The 22,060-nt window shown below is 41.7% G+C and overlaps 2 protein-coding genes across 16 annotated transcripts in view; one reads left to right on the top strand and one right to left on the bottom strand.

Moving 5' to 3' along the window:
• Positions 1-22,060, top strand: part of slc12a4 (solute carrier family 12 member 4) — a 201,404-nt gene that overhangs the window by 113,033 nt on the left and 66,311 nt on the right. The gene's annotated exons all lie outside the window — the stretch shown is intronic.
• The window catches only part of celf6 (CUGBP Elav-like family member 6), a 105,280-nt gene that overhangs the window by 56,056 nt on the left and 27,164 nt on the right, over positions 1-22,060 (bottom strand). The window lies entirely within an intron of this gene.

The following is a 22,060-nucleotide window of genomic DNA, read 5'->3' as shown; positions in this document are numbered from 1 at the left end:
AATTTTGTTTGAAGTAGAAGTATTTCATCTATACGTTCATGACAGTGGTGGATGTGTATGCTTTTCTTAAAAGTGGAAATGTCGTTATACACTAAATCATTTATGAGTTGAGGAACTGGAGTTTTGGAGTAAGGTAGCTATGTATGATGAAACACTTTGTCCTTTAAGGCCAGGATAGATTTTGGAAAAAGCTTTTGGGCAGGCTCATATCTAAGGAAACCTGTAATTGGGAACAATAAACTTAAAATGGCATCTTCAAACCAAAATGGCCGATTACCTGGAATTTTCAGGCACAGCTGTTTGAGTCAACTCATGATAGACGTGGCTACCAAACCTCTAGTTGCGATCTGAAAACAAACTTTTGGGGTGCAACTTTTGAAGCTTTCCAGTGGGCGCTACCGGATTGATTTTGGGCTGACAAATTCTGGTTCAAATTTTAGCAGTCGTATAAAATCTTGTAAATTAAAACCAACCATCAGCATCAAGTGCCTCGTTGTGTCAATCCAAACAGCATCTGTTTGCAAAACTCAACTTCCTGAAGCAGTGCGTTGAAATCCAACGCCGTATCAAACGGAACAATTGAAGTGTGGAACACGCTACGTTTGTCACGGTCCCGCCTCGTCCACTCGGAGACGGAAGCCCGCCGGAGGCCTCTTGGAAAGCCATCCAGCCTCCATCATTTAATTTGACAAAGAGGCGTGAGGTGAGCTTGAAAGAGGAAGTCTGTCGAGCAGCTCGTACGCCACTCCAGTTTGTTGGCCGCCCTGGGCTATTGACCGCACCGTGTCGGCCGGTATGCTGCAAACGCGTCCCCGCACGGCACTTAAATTGCATCCGGGGTTCGGCTGTGGGGAAGAGCAAACGGCCGGGGAGAAATCAATGCGAGGATACGAGGCTCGGCGGACGCAGGGGAAGCGTTGGCTTTTATTCAGGCTATTGACGAATACGCCAGGTGCATGGCGGAAGGTGCCGTAGCTCACTGGGCTGTTTGTTGTTGACGGAACATGTGCACAATGTCACACCGGGCTGTTGCACATAAATCAAAGCTTGCATCGGTTCCATTGGTTAGCTCTGTACATGTCTTTTGTAGATTTTTTTTTTAATTCCTTTGAGATGATTATTAGACCTCATTAGTTTGTGCGAATGTTTTTTTCCCCTTATATCACAATTTTATTCGGATTGCAATATATTTGCAAATCAACATTTTTATTCTCATTCAATGGTATTTAAAAATGCTTGCATTCCCGTGAGCAACTGTAAAATTTTTTTAACTTTTCTTGTATATTCTTCTGCTAATAGTACTCCATTTTCCTAAAAGTATTACTCTTGTTATAATAAGACTAAAAGAAAAAAGTATTTCTTTCTCTTGTAGTTTTGCAATGAAAGCAATTAACATCTCATGATGTCACTCCTTTATTGTTCTAATATATAGCAACTTGTACTAGTTAGTGGAAACGAGGCTTGGATGAAGCAGTCAACATTTTGTGAGAGCTTAGATGTGGACCCAAGTTTAAATGTGGTTGAAGGAAGACGTAATTTCAAGCTTTTAACAGATGCTTTTATGGATGATAAAAAAAATGCTAAGAGCAGTTTTACCGTCTTTGGGGAAAACACACAAGAGACGCAAGGCTGTTTTTTTTAATTTTAATTTTCATTCTTCTCAATTGCCTTTGCCTGATCATTTGGATAGATTTGCAAAGACGGGCTGAATGGATGAATGCGTAAACGTCAACTCCCATCATGCTTCACTGATCTGCCACAAACTGCATAGGCCCTAAGGAACACATTGAACCTTAGCTCAGCGGGGTATATTTTCATTTCCTGTATCAACATCCTCATTCATCCTTTCTTCCTTTTATATGCACTGAATTAATACAAATGAGTGTGAATGGGAGCCAAATATGTGAGTGGCAGAATTCAGCGAGCAGACTCAGTGAAGGGGAGAAACGCATCTGTTGCATCAACCTTTGCTCCACGCCTCTGTACAGATAGATGCCATTATTTACGCCCGATAAGACTCTTTTCCAATTGGACAGTCCGCGGCGGCGCTTAACGAGGAAACATCGTAAGTCAACACGTATGAGTGATGCGTTGTCGGCTCATATTAGCATGTCCGTATTAGCTTGAGTATCAAAACGCTTGAAATGCTTTGTGGGTATACTCATGATAGCTTATTAAATTTCATCTTGTCAAATGAACTATTTCATACATTTCGTGAGGCTTTCTAAAAACGAGACATGGTAGGAAAAGATGAACAACTCATGTACTTCCTGAGCTACTCACTTGTTTGTGGATTTTCAAACTCTTTTCTGACATCAGATTGAGGAAAAAAAAAAAACGAGGATTTTCCCCATGTTTGTCTACAAAAGACAAGCTCCGAGAATGAAATGACAAATGAGGCAGCCAAGATGGGAAGTGACAACGACACAAGAGAACAAGAAAGATGCCAAAGAGCGAGAGGCAAAGTGACAAAAGGCAACAAGAAGAAAATGAGGTGACAGAGACAAAAGGAGAAACGTGGAGGGGAAAAAAGGAGGCATCTGCCATCACAGGAGAAAGTCAAACTTGAAGCCGAAGATGATGATTTCATTTTATTGTAGTCTTGTCACTTTGAATCTATCACGGGTGCCAGCTGAATACTTTCGAAAACACATTGAAACCTCCAAATTTCACTCTCCCTGAGAGATTTGGAAATAGATGAAAAAATGTGCCTCCAAGTCACAATCATCACATGACTTTCCATTTTGTCAATTCCAAAACTCTCTTAAGACTTTAGTAAAGCCCATTGAGGGCCGTCCGGATCTTTATAGCGGCTTATAGTCTGGAAATGACACAATTCAAAACCACAAACCGCACATCTTTTTTTTTTTTTTTTTGTCAGACAATAACCCTTACTCTATTGAAGAAAAGCGTTCCACTCTGCTAGATTACGGTCAGGCGCGATTAAGATCTTTTGCCTCACTGAAGCAAAGAAAAGGGAAGGGAGGGGGTGAAAAAAGGAGGGACATGGTCTGTATAACATGAAGGGGAAAAAAAGAAGACAAAGGAGATAAAACAGATGAAATCCTTCCATCAGAGCGAGTCGTCGGGAGCGACTATCCCAATGCATGAGCTTCATCACGGGGCTGCCTTTGAATGTCTCTTTCTGCATCTGGGCTTTTGTTACACGTTCCCAACTGAGTCTCCGTGTTTCTTTTTTTGTCCAGCCTCACTGATCTCTAGAAAGAGAAATATCCCTCATGTGTCATGGGCTTGTCAGAGTCTTTCATGATTTTTTTACGATATCCCTTTTGAAGCTGTCTGCTGCTGAGCTCACTGTAAAAAAAAAAAAAAATCTAATGTCCATCACTCATCGTAACTGTGAAGCACACGTCTTATTTGCTCATTTAGGTGCCTCGGTGCTGCTGTTTTGGTGAGCAACAGTGTTTAAACCAGCTCACCAAATAAATGTAGCCTAAATGTGGACAATAGAATCTATAAACTGAGATAATTATTTTAGATATGATTTTTTTTTCTTGCACTGATTTGGAAAGCAGCTTTTACACCATCTTAGCATCGAGCACAACTTCGACACTTCACCTTCTTGCCACTCCAGTTGTCCAGAGTTTGGCCTTGGTAGAAGTCAATGTTCTTTTGAATGCCTTGCTTTGCTTTACACTTTTCAATGAACCAAGTTGCCCTGACTTATGCATTAATGCATTATTTCCCCCTCATTCAAAAAGTGAACTTGGCAATAAATGTGAAAACACAGTGTGTTATGACTGTTCACCTCTTTACTCTGACAGTGGAATCAATTTCAACATTTGAATGCCAACGCTGATGTTTAGCCGAAAGTTACTGCCAGTGCAATGATCCCCGATAAAAGCGGCTGAGTGGTTTACATGGAAAGAAACATTTGCCATTTGCAGCAGGAGGTTTTACAAATGAATCACTTGTCGATTTTTAAAAAAATAAATAAATAAATAACACCGGTGCTTTTCATAGGAACAATTGTCTCGGCACATAAAAGCGGGATCATACAAGCGGAACCTTTTCTCTCTGCTACAAGTATATATTTATACTCAATTCAGGAAGTAAAATGTTTTTTACACGAACAAAGAAACAAAACGCTGCAGTTGAAGGCAGCTGGTGTGAGATTTGTTGCTAATGTTGGCGGTATGTCCAGCCGTCACAGGCAGATGGCGGCGCTACAGAGTGCCCCCTTTTGAGCAAAGTGCACCAGAAATGCGTGGATACAGTCTGAGCCACATTTTATTTTTATCTGCTCACAACTGTGATAATATTCTCGCTATTTGGCAAGCCTCATCAGGGCTCCCCCATGTAGCCCGAAGAAACAGAACGCTGAGATGAAACGACGGATGAAGGGGACACCAAAGGAGCATTAGCCGGGTCAGATTAGCCATTATTTGCCGCACGAACTTCCGCGACGCGAGGCCAAGGTCAGACAAGCGTACACGCGCAGCTGGATGCGGGAATCCAAGGCCTCCCAGCGGCAAATGGCCAGCCTTTGATCAGGCGTGTCGTCTCTGTCACAGAGGTGACCCACAACATCCATGAGCCAGCGCTGACAAGCGAATGTTTGCCACGAAACACCGGCAAATGGCATCACAATGAATGTTTGCGTTGCAAGCTCCAAACTAAAAGCTTCTCCAAAATCTCATCAAGCTTTCCCATTCAGTACGAATGTCAAATTTACCGAATAGTGTATTGAATTTACAAACTTGATGGCACTTTTCCTTTGCACAGTTCTTTGAGTTATGAATCCTTTCTGGGTTGGTGCACTATTAGCTCATTTATTGAATGTGACAAGCAGTCAAACACACAAATATAAAATGAAAAGACTTGCAGGAAGCACTGCAGGCCACAATTCATGCCCAGATGCTTACATGCAGACCAACCCAGTTGTTCTTTACATTCTCTCTTTCATTATATTTTTATATATATTGGAATGATGATCAATTTCTCTCATTAAAATTGTAACGCGTTATTAGCACTTATCAGTTGGTGGAGTTGATTTCAGTCCAGAACCACAATTGCACAACCACAAGATCTCTAGCCATAATTGGAGATTAGCAAGACTCCATAGTGTCTATTTGGATAATTTCAGCTATGAAAGGGAATAGTGACACACTTAATCCATGGGGAGATCATCAGATGCGTCACACGATGCAATCATGAACAAGGTCTAGAGGTCACTTTAAAAATGATGAAGTGGTTGAAATCACGCTCCATTTTGCATTAGGAGTTTGTTTTCAAACACAAAATACATCATCTGATGCCATGTTTGATGTTGTAAACATGCGGGAACAAATTACTCACAACGGTGTGGGAGCAACAGTCCATGACTGACTATGGAAAAGGCAAATCAAAGGCCCGCTCTCTTTGGGGATGGAAAATAAGTGAGACTTATAGAGGTATTTCCACTTGTAAATCAAATTCACTGACCCCGGGTTCAATGTACAGGTGACAACTTCGGGATAAGTAATCGGAATGAACACTCTTGCAAACCTTCCCACAGGCCCGCCATCAGATCAAGCGAGAGGGGCCGATCCCGTACGAGAGTTCACCTGAGTGGCAGTGTGTATAAGTGGGACAACTCCCAGCATGAATGATAAAACTGGTCCCCACGTTGCCTGATTTACCTTGTACGTTTGAACCGAGTCTCCGTTTTCCCTCAACATCTCGAGAACCTTTCAGTAGTTCCTGACCTGTCGTACCTGATACTATGAATCTCATATTTAAGATACAGGGTGTGTATTAATCTCGTCATATCTTGTCTCGTACCAAAATGTGCACACTGGATGATTTGTAGGCTCTAAATTCTCCACGACAGTATGTACACAAACATGTTCTTTACTTAATGCAAACAATTTTTTTTTTAATCTCACCTGCCTCGCTCAATACCATTCCATTTAATAACATGAATAAAGGTTGCTTGAAACGGGAAAAAGATCACAGGCTAGCTCTTGAGCTGCCGATGAGCCCGGCGCTCCTCAAAGGCGCCCGCTTGATGGATCTCCTGTGTTCATTACGCAGAGACACAGCCAGCGACTTCTCTTTAATCACCCGGCAAGTCACTTATCATAGCGACGACGCTTTCGCTACGTGCGCGTGCACACGATTACATGCGCACTCCCACACTGTAATAAATACTAGAAGCAACCATCATTGGGATGCACGCATAGATTGTATACAGGCATAAAGCGATACAACAATAGGGTGGCATGTATGATCGATATTTTTTCTAGCGTACAAAATTGCTTTGGTGAGGCAGAATCGTGTCTGCCTCACCATGTGCTTTATCTGCTGTTTTATGCAATCAGCAACACTAAATATATAGCATACAAAAATAGATAGATTTGTCATGTGTGTGTGCTCCTTTATATTGCGTTTATTACTTTTTCTCTCTCTCTCTCTGTCTTTCTGAGTGTGTGTGTGTGCCCACCGTGAACATGTAGCGGTAGCCACAGGTCACTAATGGACAACAGGCTGGTAATGGCTGTGGCAGTTCAGGTTGTTCTATAATCTCATCATGGTTAACTCGATAAGGTAAAGGTCGGCCTGGCCCTGCGGTCGACTGGTCCTGTTCCAGCTCTGACCCGCTGAGAGACAGAAGGCTCCACGTAATGCAACCTCAGGGTCTCCGATTGGAGGTCCACGTGTAGACAATTTCAGTGCAAAGCATAATTGGAGGTGTTGCCATTTGGACAGCATGTTGTCCATAAAGATGAGTCAGGTTATATTCATGCAATGCCAAGGTCATATTACAAGCCACTATCACTCGATAGTTATTTTTGCACTTAATAATACCGAATGAATACTTTACCTTCTCTATATACTCTATTAGAAATCCTAAAATTTTACCCATACAGATTCAGCTGTCAAAATTCATTCATTATTTCTTATGGAATGGATCGCGATTCACTTTAGTGGCTCCACTGTCCCTCCCTGGCAAAGTATAAGGAGTAACTGGAGGATAATAGTTGTAAAGAGTCTTTCTTCATATGGAGTCATCGCTCCAACGTGTTGAATATAGCAGGCTTGCTGTAAAAAGGGGGGAAAGGAGCTTATAGGTTGACCCAGGAGTCTTCCGGGAAAACGTCTTTAATCAGCCCCCGGGGGATATCATCCTCTCTGGGATCCGGCTGAGCTGGGAGCCGGGGGCAGAAGGCACACGCTGAAATCTGACAGACTCTCTTCCAAGAGATCAATAACCTGCTTTTTTTTTAAGGGTGACATGTTGAGGGGCAGACGAGGAATTCTACTTCTAAATTCCCTGGGAGAAGCCATTTTTTTCTTTCTCTCTTCTATGCTCCTCCTCCTTCTCTTGTCTCTGAGGGGATTTTAGAATATATGGGTGTGCTCTGTGTTGCTTCGGATTACATCAGCCTGCAGAGGGAGGGGCCGCTTTAGTTCCAATATGTGCTCACATAATGTGTCATTGCTGCGACTGCAATCAAGGCAGTGTTGCCATTTTAAACGAAAGGACGCGATTACCTCCGGTGAACATTCGTGTTTTCGATTCAAAAACAAAACCTTATTTCCTCAAATAGTGGCCTCCACGCTAATAGACGGCATGTCCCAATTATTGCCGGGTTTGTTGCCCAGCTTTTGCGGGTGTAATTGACTGAGCTAACTGCTGCACCCTGCAGAATATTGCTAACCTTGTTGATAACCAAAACAGCAGGACCTAAAAGTAAAGTGCGTAAACAGTCGCTTAGATGGATTTAAGCGTGAAGTCTTGCTCGTTGTAAACAAGATTCCTGCATTATTTCACATTGTTTGGCGACTCATTGTTAAGCAATTAGCATTTCATTAGCATCTCTGTGTTGCGTGCGTCCATTTTTGTGTTCTGGGAAACAATGTGCCTGCAGATTAGATCCAACAATGATTCTTAGGAGCTCTAATCAACTTCACTGAAAAAGTTGCAAAAATACAAATTAAGTTATTAAATTATTTGTGAAAAATATTTGCTTATTTTTGTGATTAAAAATGGCTTCAGTTTCAAGAAAAAGTATTAATTATATGTATTAGTGACATAGTATAAAATAATCTTATGATTAAAAAAAACACTTTTCGGGCTTTTTGGAAAGTAAAAGTTAACAATGTTCTTCATTTGGTCTTTGCAACCAAAACCAAAATGCAGAGGTGGTTTTCACAAAACTCAATGGACAGCATTAGTCAAATCCATCACATTAAAATAATTGGCCTTAGTGGAGGGTTTTTTCTTCATCCATTTTTGTCCCCACGTTTAATGGACCTTGTAAGTTTTCATTGTACACTTGCTATTACCAGTTGTGCTGTGAATATATTACCTACAACAAATTTAAAGGTGGAATATATTTATATGACTATTAGTTTGATTAAACGTGCAAAAAGGTGCACATTGGATCCAGTATGTGAACTATCCCTGAAAAAGTTAAATCCCTTACTATTACAAACTGGCCAAGAGAGAATTTAATGTGGGCCACATCATTTCCTTCTTTCCCCAGTAGGCAATGCGTAAAAAAATTCCTTGCCAGTATCACTTGATCCAGCCTTCGCCTGTTCCTCTGCATAACTATCGCCGCTATCCATCCCGCCTGACATCTGGCACCGGCTGACTGGGCACAGCTCAGCCCGACTGGCCTGCATTGCTGTAGGGGAGGTCAGCGACTGAGGGCTCGGCGCCGGGGCCGTCTGGGAAGGTTGTTCTGCATACTGAGCAGCCTGATTAGGCTGATGTGCGCAGAGGGGCTACGGCCCGTGAGGGGCAGTGGGGAGACAGCCGTGACGGCGCTTCTCGGGCTTTCTTGCTCAGGTAACCACTGGTAACCCTCAGTCATGAACTCTGTGTCTCTGCATGTATAAAACCCATAACAGTTTTAGATATGGACTCACGCTAAGTCTGACTAAGAAAAATTCGATGGAAATTTGAGTTGTTGCTTGCGCACAGTTGGAGTGGAAAAGTAATCTCAGTGAGATGCGGAAGTCGGGACCATGCAGAAAATTGTTGGCATCTACTAAAAAGATGATTTTATATCATTATTTTGCAAAAGGTATATTCAACTGTAGATGAGAAAGGCATCTATTAGGATCATTTTTGTTGTAGATGTTCAAAATCTTTTGGAATATTGCATATACACTGTACTGCATTACAATTCATATAAAATGAAATTGTCATTCAAATGACAAAAGAGTTATTATGCTATTTTTTCCAATTATGAGAAGGGGGGCGTCAACTAATTGGGGTGCACCATACATATATATATTAGAGTTGTGATCGATATTTGAGGAAACATGTTTGGTGTATTTACTTAAGTTACCATATTTTTCAGACTTTAAGGCACACCTCATTATATGGAGAGAGTCTCAATGAAGAGGACTATTTTTAGAAATTTCCACATATAGGTTGGGGCACCGGGTTATAGAGCGCATTACTGCATATTAAGGGTTACAAACCATTACAGCAAATGAGTCATGCTTTATTTAATGTACATGGGCATATCTATATATGACAAAATTGTAGCACAGAAGGCTTAATGCACCTATTTGCCCACTTGGGAAAAGCACAGCGTATCACAGATATCGGCCTGTGCAAGACAGTCAATTCGCCAGCGTCCTGCGCATTATGAGGGAAAATGATAAAGATAACAAGCCCGTGACAGCACTGGTTCACATCAAGCGCTACACAGCTGACTGCCCAAAGCAATCCGTCCGACTGCTCCGCCTCCATGGACCTTGCGCTACCGCTCCCTCTCACAGCAACAAATGATTTCAATTATTTTCCCCTATTTGCAGCATTTCTTAAATAATAAGAATATTTTTACTGGAAAAAATATTTTAATTGTTTCAGGCATAAGAAATATAAAAATCATGGGGAATTTATCTTTGGAAAGCAAAGCTATTTAATACACCCCCTTTATTGCATTTTATTGCATGCCAAGTTGTTCTCAACGACTTGAAAACATGCCAGTGAGAACTAAGTTAACACAAATATAATAGCTTAGCTTTTGTATTTTAAGAGGCGGAGGGGTCAGTCATCCACTGAGAAGATAATGAAAGAATAATAATAAAAATATGCGATGAAACTACCCTAGCTTTACCCACAATAGCTTCTCTCATTAGCCATCAGCACTAATGTTGCTGTTTATGCTTGTGTTCTACACCAGCTCCCTCCTAATTAGGCACCGGCCTTCTAAAAATAAACGGTAAACTAAACACAAGCGTGAATGTACGAGCGAGTCTGTTTATGTGGGGAAATAATGGCGGCGGGGTAAAGGAGGACGGGGATTAGCGGTGCGCTGGCGTAATCGAGTCACTTTGTGTTTACTTCACGGCGGTCATGTTGCAGAACGTGCACTTTGAAAGTAGCCGAAAAGTTTAGATTTGATTAAAAGGTTTTGAATTTTTGTTTTATTGTCTGTCCATACGTGGGATCAGTTAAAAGTGGAGTTTGCCTTTCACACTGGCTAAACTGGGATTGACTCCGGATTAAATTTACATGGTCTAGAATAGGATGGGAAATGGAGGCATAGCCTTAAAAAGACCTCCGACTGTGCCAATTTGCAAACTATATTCAATTCTATTGTTGAGTTTTCATGGGGTGCAAAGTGGAGTTGAGTTAGTACTGCTCTTCCCGGGACTACAAAGAGTTGGACGTCTAGGTAACGACCACAGTGCCGCAGTAAAATCAACCATGACGGAATAGCGCTAACTACGCCGCAGTGCTCTCCCAAGTGATTTGACCGAGATTAATTCCCCATAACAAAGACTTTGAACCCTTACAGAAGGATTTCAAATTCAGTAGCTCTAAAATAAAATCCAATATGAATGAAAATGGGGTTGAATGTTGACAGTTTTATGATATGCGAGAGATAGGGTTGAATATACAGTGGCTTAAAGCAATTTTCACTGCAAAGTGGCTGTTTAAGAAAGGCGGAGGGGCAAAAAAGGGCCTTGCTCATCTTGATAATTCCTTTCTGAGCCTCGTCACTCCAGTTTTATGATGTAAAGCGTTTCTCTAATCTCTTGACATTGACTTTTCTTCTCCCAGCTGAATTTGTAATATATTTTTTGCATTGTACCAGGGGCCATCCAAACATGACTCACACGGAGGATGTTGTTTGTGCTGTGGGCAGTTGTAACAGTTTTTTTTTTCCAAAAACATAAGACTGTTGCTTCTTCTATTTGAGATACAAAATGATCTTTTCTGGGCCATCTTAATATAAGTGGGCAGTTCAAGTCACAAATATGAATCTTTGCTTGGTGTAAATGTGGCCATATTGAAAAAGCACCTGCCCCCCATTATCACTGCCAATGGTGTTACTATATCATTTTACTTTTACAACTATTAAAAAGCAGGTGGAGGTACCTTGAGAAGTTCAGGGGCTACTGTTGTGCTGTATATAAAATGATTTCTTTTTGATCAAATATTGGTCATCCTAACTGCTAATCAATAATCATTGTGTTTCACTAAATTGGATGCAGAAACTTAGTTTGCATCTTCATAGCAATTTTTACATCACAGACAAAAAATGTTTTTTTTTTTTTAATTAGACAGAAAATATAACCGTAAAGTGATGATTAGTCTCTCAGAACAAAAAGACCATAATTAATTTTCACACAAATGCATCACGTCCCTTCTTCCTAGCGAGCTTAAGCTAATTGGAATGGCATTGCAAAGATGAGACTTGGGAGACACTTTTCTGTGAAAACAGCTCTAATTTGGTGCATCCCACCGATGTGTGTTGCATATCATAAAGCTGTCAACATCCCCTCCAATTCTCATTCACATTAAATGCTATTTTAGAGCTATTGGGATGGCATTTGTTGTCTGAGCAATGTCACCGGAGGACGCCAAATCTTTGTTATGGTAATTACGGCTCAGTAAAATTATGTAGATGAAACAATTGAATGGGAAAGTTTCCGCGAGCAATCGGCATGGGGAGAACTGAGGGGAAAAAAATCCCTGAATGCTTTATTTCCTAGTTATTAATCTTTGTGGAATGAACACAGCTGGATAGAAGTTCAAATTGAAGCAAAAAATTTCAAAAAGTCATCCCAGGGAAACGCCATGAATGAATAGGTTATAATAGTTTGTGAAATATCCCATCACAAACAGCTTTAATCTTCATTCAAATTTTCTTTGTGACCATTTCACAACCCCTTCAAGTAAATCGCAATTCACGTGGATAAACTGCGCTTTTGTGGTGTTTTAGTCATCAATCTGCGGGGAAAAATAGTAGATCAAGAGTAATTTCCTGCATTCACTGTTGTTGATTCCGCTTCGGCCTTACTTCCAGTTCATGTCGGTCCAGTTGTGCAGCTCTGAGTCCCAGACCTCCAGACCTTAGGCTGTCAGCAGGAGCATTCATGGCAGGGAATTAGGGAGGTTGTTCTTGCACAAAGAAAAGCAGGCTTTAGAAACAGCCTGGATCTTTCTTTAGAGTTTGCACGTCAGGCGTGGGCAGCACTGAGGCCGTGCTGTTTCACTTGGCTCAAACTGGATATTCGATCAATATTCTGTCCCCTACCTGCTAGCTAGTTCAGCTTAGGCAGCTTTTCCAATATGTCCTAAACATGTTGCTGGTCCTTTGGAAGGTGCAAGATTTATTTTGTGACTTAGTTAACAAAAAGACTCTGAAGGGAGTGGAAGTTATACCGAATGGCCCGAGATGATACAACGTACGGGTTATATGAGCATATACATTTGCCAAGTTTGGGCTATGATAACGTATTGCAAACAAAAAAACGCAACCGCTGTATTAGTCGGTACTGGACTTCACTAAGATAAATTAACTTGCACCACACAATCGTCTGAAGCTTACCAAAGAGAAATATTGTTGTGCATGTAACGGCTCCTCGGTACAAAAAAAGAATGAGAATTGCTGCTCTAAAGGGACCCGAGGCCCTTTCACAACCCTGTCAGTGCTTGACGGCCCTTAATGATCAAGGTGACATATAGGGGAGCATCTGGCATATGACGAGGCGGTCAGGATCTCATTCCCTGACAGATTACAGTGTTGGACAAGCTGCCACTCGCAGCGGCGTGGCCGTGATGGCTCTGATAATTGAAGTGCTCGAAGGTGGATGAATTGGACGGATGATGCCTGGCCGGCAGTCGGATCAATAGTGTAATTGTGAGCTCCATGTGGCCAAGTTTAAATGGGTCAGGGGGACTGGACCCAATCCGCATCAGTCCATAAAAGGTCAAAGGACTTATTGAATCCACGGTGTCTTTTTTTGTATTAAATCTATTTTTCACTCACAGAAAGTTGATGGTGTAAACACATTGCTAGACAAGTTGGTGGACAAAAAAAGCCCATCGTAGCATATTTGGCGTTTGAGTAGTGATGCAGGCTTTACTGTTATATTTTGTTTTGTTGTTTTTCTTACCCCCCAATGTCACCACATCGGTATTTGCCTTTCTGCTGCCAGGAAAATGGTAAACTACTTAACATTCACTATGTGGCGGCAAACAGATTTCATAATCGTTACCCGTACCCCTTACCCACGATGACACAGCAGTTTGTTCGTGGACTTAATGAAGGGATAGCTGTCCTCCTGCGTCATGCGTTCAAATGTCACGGATGCGATGACAGGCTTATCTCGGCCTCCCGTCAAGACTCCCTATAACAACTTCTACTCTGACCAAAGACAACACCCAACCCAGTTTAATCCACAAAATGCTTGACCAGTGCGTCTCCCACCACAATATAGCAAGAAGCTAATAATAATCATGATATGTCCAAGCGTCTCAGACACGGTGATTAGCGGCAGGATTGAGAAGATTATCTGTGATATTTGCAATATAGAGTTGGGCCTTTAAGATTCACAAGAGATCAAATTGGAAGCCAGGGATCATGACTAGAAGGAGATTCTTAGTGTGCACCCTTCTCGTTGAGATATTTATTGGCGTGTGAGATGAATTTATGGATTTATGCCTTTATGCCTGTGTAAAGGCGTGGAAGGACCAATAATTTACTCGAATCATGGAGGACAAGCAAACATGACAAATGTCTGATGATACACAGTGTGTTCAAGCGTCTCACCACAAACAGAGATAGGAAAAGTTAGCTCTGATATTTGTAATATGGAGTTCTACAGTATAACCTGATTGGTGATTTATTATGGTAAAGTGTGTTTGTCCAAGGGGTTGTTTGGATGGAAGCTCAAACCCATCAAAACAAGCTAGTATGACAAGCAGCTAATAAAAGCAAGGTGCATTCAAGGGTTTCGGCGATGTAGCATGTAGCTGAGCGTGATGATGGGGAGTGACAAGGTCAGATGAAGATAAATTCTGAAGTTGCGCTCGTACTCGATACACACACACAAAGAAGAGGCCTTGAGTGCTTGCATAAGTGAAGAACTTTGAGAGAAGAGCAATTTAAAAATAGACACAATAGGCGGGAAGAAAGAACTTCTAAAGTCAGGAATGAAGAAGCAATCCAAGGAGAGGGTACAAAGTTAAAAGCAGACATGGGGTGTAAAAAAAAAAAAAGTGCGAAAGAGAAATAGCCAATTAGCAAGAAGCCAGCAGGTGTGCTTTTCCTCTGGATCTCCCTCCTTCCTCCAGCAGCCATCCCCGCCTGGGTTGTGCGTGCACGCTAAAAGTGCAGGGAGTTGCCATGGCAACCGCCTGGCACGCTCTGTCTCCAGGGAAACGGAAATGTCACAGCTTAAGAGGTCTCGTGGAAAGCGAGCAAGTGAGGGAGAGAGAAAACAGACAGGTAAGTGCCGAGAAAAGCAAGCAGTACTCCTCGTTTTTGTCACCATTGACTTTCTGTACTATCAATTCATCATCATCATCATCATCATCACTCCTCCCCAGCCACCATCTCACTCGCCTTTAACTTATTTACTACCCGAAGAGATGACAGTGTAGACAGAAGGTAATAAAGAAACGCTCCCTTTAGTATGAAAGCAAAGGCCGAGCAAATCGAGCCACTTCTTTTTATTCAATCAAATATTTACCGCCATAAGATGCCGCAGCGCCTGAGGGTGTGGCGAGGAAAAAGTCGAGCCGGGGCAGAGTCGGCGGAGTGCGCGGCGAAGCTTTAATGCCAAGCTTACGGGCTCACCCCGCAAATCACACATTAGCTGGAGCCGACTCGCTGAAAGCCCATTAACCTGAATGGCCGCTGATTGCTTCGCTATTAACACAGCCTGACTCTTCTCCTTGAGGGCTGCAACCCGCTTGCATAGGTGCTTAAGCGCCCTTCAAGGGCTCGGCTTAATCAGGGTAAACAACTGTTGTCACTTTGCTTGATGCATGCCAGTCTTTGCAGTCACACCTAAATGCCCACCCCCCAACACACACACAGACACACACACACAAGTGTCTATTTAAACGCATTTGCTAATCATGCCCATCTGGTGTAATTAACCTTTTGTGTGTTGCCTGTTGTGCTTCAGAAAAAAAAAGGTTATAACTGCGTTAGAAAGTCATAAACAAAAAGGAAAGGTGAGTGTTAGTGACAATCCAATGGGGCCGAATTGGAGCTTTTGGGTTCCCTTGTAATTTAAATTAAAAATATGTAACTAAGACCCTGAGCGATTTTCCTATCTGGTGCGTAAAGTGCATTGTAAGTCTTGATCCTTGGGACCAAAGAAAGTCAGACATGTTAAGAAACCAGGGAACTGTGTTTAAAATATACACAAATCAGTATGAAAAGGCATGCATAGTCCCCAAGAGGAGTAAAATTAATGTTTTTTTTTTTAAATTTTGTCATTTACAGTGAATCTACAAGCACCGTATTGTTTTGACCTTTTGGCCCTACAAGTACCACCATATTTTTCGGACCACTGGGCGCAGCATATTATTAGGCACAATATCAATGAGGCGATCCACATGTATGTTAAATAGTTTCTTGTAATTGTACCGTATGTTTGTATGTTAGCTTTAGCAGTATTATGCTAGGTTCAGAGTGGAGACAAAATATCCGGGTCGCGCCACGTGGAAAGAGGAGGGGATCCTCCGAGAGATATATTTAAGAAATTGATTAAGATGGTTGAAGTCGGTCTGTGTATACAATTATTTAAGCTTTGTGTGTGCGGATGGTTCTTTTTTTTTTTTTTTCTCAAAAAAGACCAGCTAAATGGAGCATTTCTCCAGCCGGCTGCCGCCAGGCTGACAGCGTCGCCTGGCCATGCCTAATTTATTTCCTCTTTTGTCGCTGTTGTCTCCGTCCCTCGCTTGATTAAACCAACCTCACGCCGCCGTGCTCAACAAATAGCCTAATTGAGTACGACCTTGGCAAAATGATATATCAGCCCGATCCTCCGAAAACACCACCTGCGCCAGACGCCCGTCGCCGCAGCCCGTTGCTCGGCGGGGGCCGCCAAAACACAAACAAGGGGATTCGCCTTCGCCTCCTCAGCCAAAGTCATTTCTTGCTCGACCTTTCCCACAAATCACCTCCATGACACAGCCCCGGATGGATCACCGGAATGGGACGCATTTGTATCACTTAGACCTTCCATCAGACGCGAGCGGATACTCATCTATTATTCCCTCTTCCATTTGCAACTTGCGGCACACACACAGAGGGCAAACTGGCGTTGACCAAAGGCTATCTTCCGTCTTGCGCGAGCAGCTGCAGGAGGCTTAAGTAGCCCGGAATTTCCATTCTGCGTTTTGATGGCATCCAGACGATAGCAAATAGAGCATGGGTGGCTGTTTGTGTTGAAAAAGGTCAACCCTACGGTTGTGATGACCATCCCAACAGGCTGTTTCAAACTTTTTATCATGTGTTTTAGCTAGCCTGTTGTCCGCAGAAAATGCATTAAAACTTTTTGACTGATCTCGCCAGAACCAAAAGTCACTCAAACAAATCATGTTTATAATATTGACTTATATGGTTAAGAAGAAAGTCATGATTTTTGATGTCAGGATATTAATTTAGCAACGTTCATAAAGTTCAAACTTATAACCTTTCGCATAGGCAAATGTTTGATAAGAAACGTCCAGATCAGGTTTCCCCCAACATGGCGCCCAACACAAAATTTATCAGCCTGCATTCATCAAGGACGACAAAAATTGAAACTGAAATTTTGAAGATTTTAAATTTTAAAAAACTGTCAACACGATTAATCGACTATCAAAGATAATCATAGATTGTTTCGATGAGTGATTAATCATCAACTAATCGATGAATCATTGCCCCTTTATACCCTATTGAGCAAACCCTCCTAATTTTCCTTGAGTCATCAATTTTGGTCCCAGATTATAGTGCCACCTGTTGTTTGGCTTTAAAGTTCCTGCCTTCCAAATTTCTTTTTGACCTTGGACTTGGAAAAATGTGATCAGAGCCACTGCGGGGATCGCTTTCCGGATATGGATGCTTGCTCTGGGACGGCCGCATACATAATGAGTCGAAGCTTTTGGCGGGTGCATAATAAAAGCGGCGTTGCCCTCCATTCACTTGTTTGTTTGGCCCAGCTCGCCTCCCTCCCTCGATATCACTGAGCGATGTGTCTGCCCACAGCTGGCGTATGTGACACTCATGTGCTCCTCAAGAGGAATGTGTATCCTGCAGGTAAACACCTGGAGGCTGAAAAATCACCCTCCAAAAGCAGGAGATGGGGGGGGACAGGGGTGCTGAGGCTCGTAGGCACAGACTGTTGACAAAGTGATTCTGTTGCCAAGGAGCGGCTTCTTTGTCCTGGTAGAAACATGCTCGCGATAAGATGCATCTATTTGGTGAATTCCAAACAGCCTCAACAGTTACAAATAGAAAGCCACACAGCAGAGTGCAGACCTCCACCAAGGTGGGAGGATTATGGTCCGCATGCCGACACAAAGTATTCCCAGTAGTGGAAAACAAATGTTTATATTCATTTTTTATTATTATTTATGAAAGGCAAATCATATGAAGGCGCTCAGTCAAGATTAGAGATTTTTTTTTTTTTAGATAGACAAGAAAATCTCTAAGGTACCAGAAATGAATTTCCCCAGAAAGTCTTTGAGTGGTTGATATTCTCTTAAAACCAAAATTTAATAATTAAAACTGCAGATGGCTAGAATGGTACTCACTGTGTCTTGTCATGGCAAGTTCTCAAAATAGTCTTGACAGGCTCCGACTACATTACTTTGCATAGGCAAAAAAAAATTTTAGTAGTTTTACTTAACTCATTTGTCTAGGATACCTGAAAGCGATAATTTTATCATGAATAATCTACAAAACTCACTCAGCTAAAAGCTGTGACAAAGCCCCACTGATTCCCATCCTCCCTTTTTGCCTCTTAAAAAAAAATACTTTACCTCGAGCCCTTATGTAAAGTCCAGCACAAAGTGGCATGCGAGATGGGTGTTTAAAGGAGATGAGAGTAGACGTAGAATGTACGCTTAGAGGCTGGAAAAAGGACACAAAGCTTTTATAATGTTGTCCCACTCTGCTGGAAAAATAAGCTAGCTCTGCTGTGGTTCTCTCTGTATTATCAGGAAATGGCTTGCACCGATAAAAAAAAAAAAGCTCAATTACAATAAAAGATGCAGTTGATTTAATATCTTCCAAGTGTCAGCCCATCGCGTAAAGTATACCGTACACGTCGTTGCGATGACCTCTAATAAAGACAAAGAAGGTTTACGGACGCTTTTGGTAAACAAGGAAATATTCCTCGAGTGCCCCTTGCAGTCTAGCCTGGAGGTCAGATGAGGACATGATGATAAAAGTGGGTCACGCTGCTAGTAGACCGACCACCTGTCGGGATAGTGAAAAGACTACAACAGCAAGGGGAGATGAACTGCTGGTTTTTCTTTTTTTTCTTTTCTCCAGACGACCTTTAAACAGGATAAAGACACACTGGGAGCTCGCAATATCCAGATGAAGACATGTGAAGCCTTTTGCTCCATAAGATGTCATGACAGCCTTCATTCCCCCAGCTCATATACTTTTTCATTACCTTTAATCAGATTTTAACATCACCCAGCAGCCCACATCATTCACATCTAAAGCGACAGAACTTCATCATGACTGGACCCTAATCATGTAGCGGTATCCATCTCGACGTTTCCCAATTTACATATGGCCAATATCTCTAGACTTCATTTATAAAAAGAAAAAAAACATAATCTGGGATCACATCTCTCCTCTGATGTTTGCAAATTCAATTATCCCTTTATTAAATTGGATTTCACTGTTATTATTGTTATTTTCAGGCCGCCTGGCTGTCAGATGATGAAATTGACGCCGTTTAATTCTGACGGTATTGATAAATGTGTTTGGCGTCATCACCGCCATCGTAGGGATTCCAAAGGGCGGTCGCAGGATGACTTATTTTCGTTTCATAATCTCATAACAGCTGAGCTTCAAGGTGAAAGGAAAAACGTTTTGTTCGTACATGAAGAAACGTGTAAGACAAAAGTGATATGAGAATAAAAAACATACGTCACCACGGGGAGGCTAACTAACAGCGCGATGCAAGTGCAGACTTGCTTGTGTTTACAGTTTAAAGACGCAGAGAGACTATAACTTTCCACGGGGAGCGTAATTAGCAGCCAAGCATCAAATTGTGAAGAAAAAAAACTGAAAATCTTTCAAGACCAATACCACGACACGTGTCTTCTGATCTCGTTCTCCTTACACAAACTTCTGCTTGTCTTCCACATGAAAAGAAAGAAAATGGAAGAGAAGGAGTCTCCCTGTAGCTTTTCACACGTTTGTGGAAGCACAGTGAGGAAGTCTCTTGAGTTCATGTGTCCACTCAGCTCAAGGCCTCAAGGGAGCCACGATTCACTCGGCAAAAAAAGTAAAAAGAAAAAAAAAAAAAAGCATTGCATTCATTTCATGTTCTTAGCTTTGATACTTCTGCAGTCATCTCCGGAGCAAAGAAAGTAGTAGAAGTAGAAGTGGTAGATATATAGAAGAACCTTGTGCTTAACAAGTTATTCAAGTACACTTTTAAGAGATATTTTAGGACCCACAAAAAAAAAAAAATTAAATTGCCAAACCCAATGACACTCAGGAAGTAAACTATCGTAACAAGAAAAGATAAAATGTAATGAGAAAATTTGCCCAATTAAAAGCAAATATCAAATTTGAATAACCTAGGCATTATTATAAATATTTGTTTTTTATATTGATAGTTGAAGCCAGTTTAATTTAACAACATTAAATTTGGTAGCCATGTCTGTTATGGGTAAACAAAAAAAAAAAACAACCACTCAAAAATTCATTCAAAGAATACAAATTTGGCCATTTCGAGGATCCTTCAGATTTCTACGAAACTTGGGGCATGAATACTAGACAAATGGATGTCACTAGAAATAAAAAATAAATGTTTTCGCCAATTTCCTGATTTGCTGTAAAACGCAAAACTAACAATGATGCGCCAACAAAATGTCTTGTATGTGATGATCAAAAAAAGTTTGGCAACATGGAATTTAAAGATTTGCCATTTTGGTTTGAAGACGCCATTTCCAGAAACCACGTATGCTATAAAGATGGGCAACATTAAATTGTAAAAAATGTTTTATGCAGAAAAAAACTCATCATGAAAAAATGTTGAAATGAAAGTTTGAAAAAAGAAAAAAAAACTTTGGTGCAAACTCAGATTTTGTTTTTGAATTAAACATCTCAGCTGAATGGCATTTAAACAGAATCACTCGACCGAGACGTGAACATGTGCCGTGGCAGTGAAACAAACGGCTGCAAAAAGGGAAGCAGAGCTCCAACAGTGGTCCCTCAGCAGCTATTTACCGTCCAGATGCAGCACAAAAAAAACTCAACTTGCCGCTACACTTTTCCATTAGGGAAGAATCTCATGTTCGCCAGGCTGGACATTTTGTACTGAAATGTGCACGGACATTGGCGCTTAAATAACCATCCCTTTGCATATTCATTGACAAGAATGAATGAGCCACTATAGCGCATCACTGAGTGCCAAACCGACAGTAAACATCGATCAGCAGCTCGCTGGCAGCTTGTGCTATCTCCTGAGACTCAGGCTGTTGACGATATAGGCACTCCAGCCTATACAGTATGCGTGTTTAGGGGAGGGGAGGGGCGGGGGCAGCGACTGGGCTCCATGCCGTATGCCGCGCAGATGCCGCCACTCTGCAGGCCTTCCTTTTATACCCCCCTCCACCCTGTCCATAAACAAAGAGGAGCTTGCAGCTCATCCACCAACTTTATTTACATTCATGCTGGAAATATGAAAAAATATTCAAGTGCCTACCCACAGACAAAAACAAATCATTTTCATGCTAATATTCAGCATCCCTCCTCTTCCCCGCCTGAGCGTCACATGAGAGATGGAGAGCCGGCTTCGAATTAATGACATTCCATCGGCGCTAATGTTTGCCGCGTTTCATTAACTGGTATATCTTTAATTTCCAATAAACACAGCAATTAGGGGGAGGCGTCCGCCGAGACGGGGCTTTGGCAGGCTGCTCTGCCGCGGTAACAGCTGTAACCAAATCGGCGCCGAGGTAACAGTAGTCGAGGAGGACTCTCGGCTTAACTGAATCCCGGCTCGCCGTGGGGAGCGGCGCAATTCAATTATATGAAAATGAAGCTCGACGCTTGTATCGGTTTCAGAGAAGAATGAGAGCGAGGAAACAAAAGACATCCGCAGACAAAGACATCCAGGATTATTCTATAGGAGATAGTCAAAGTCAATGACATCTGAAAAAATGTTTGGGTTTTTTTTTGGTGAGAGAACTTGCATATTTGTTTGGGATATCCTATCATACAATATATTTTGTTAGCAGTGCTTGACAGCTTCAAGGTTTGGATTTTAAATCTCAGGTCCAGTCGTCCACGTTACAGCAACACGTATTTTCGATTAATTGAAAATGTTTAATTCTTGTCCATCCTAGTGTATGACTGTGAATGGTTGATTCTGTGTGTATATCGGGCCCGTCATTTCGAAAATGTATTGCTGTTGTTGTACTGTGTCACTGAGTGCTTGCAGCAAACATAAAATATTGGAAAGAACTCAGTATGACTACTTTTACGGCAATAATGATAAATATCCATATATATTTTTATACTTTTCTGTCAAATCAAAAATGAGCATTAGGAACTGGCTGAAATAAACATGCTTAAGTGCATCAAAAAATAGTTTATGAGCGGAA

Source organism: Syngnathus floridae, chromosome 3, assembly GCF_059516105.1.
Source record: "Syngnathus floridae isolate MCC-2025c chromosome 3, RoL_Sflo_1.0, whole genome shotgun sequence".
In the NCBI taxonomy this organism is placed as follows: Eukaryota; Metazoa; Chordata; class Actinopteri; order Syngnathiformes; family Syngnathidae; genus Syngnathus; species Syngnathus floridae.
The sequence above is the reverse complement of the archived record's forward strand: the minus strand, read 5'-3'. Positions and strand labels throughout refer to the sequence as shown.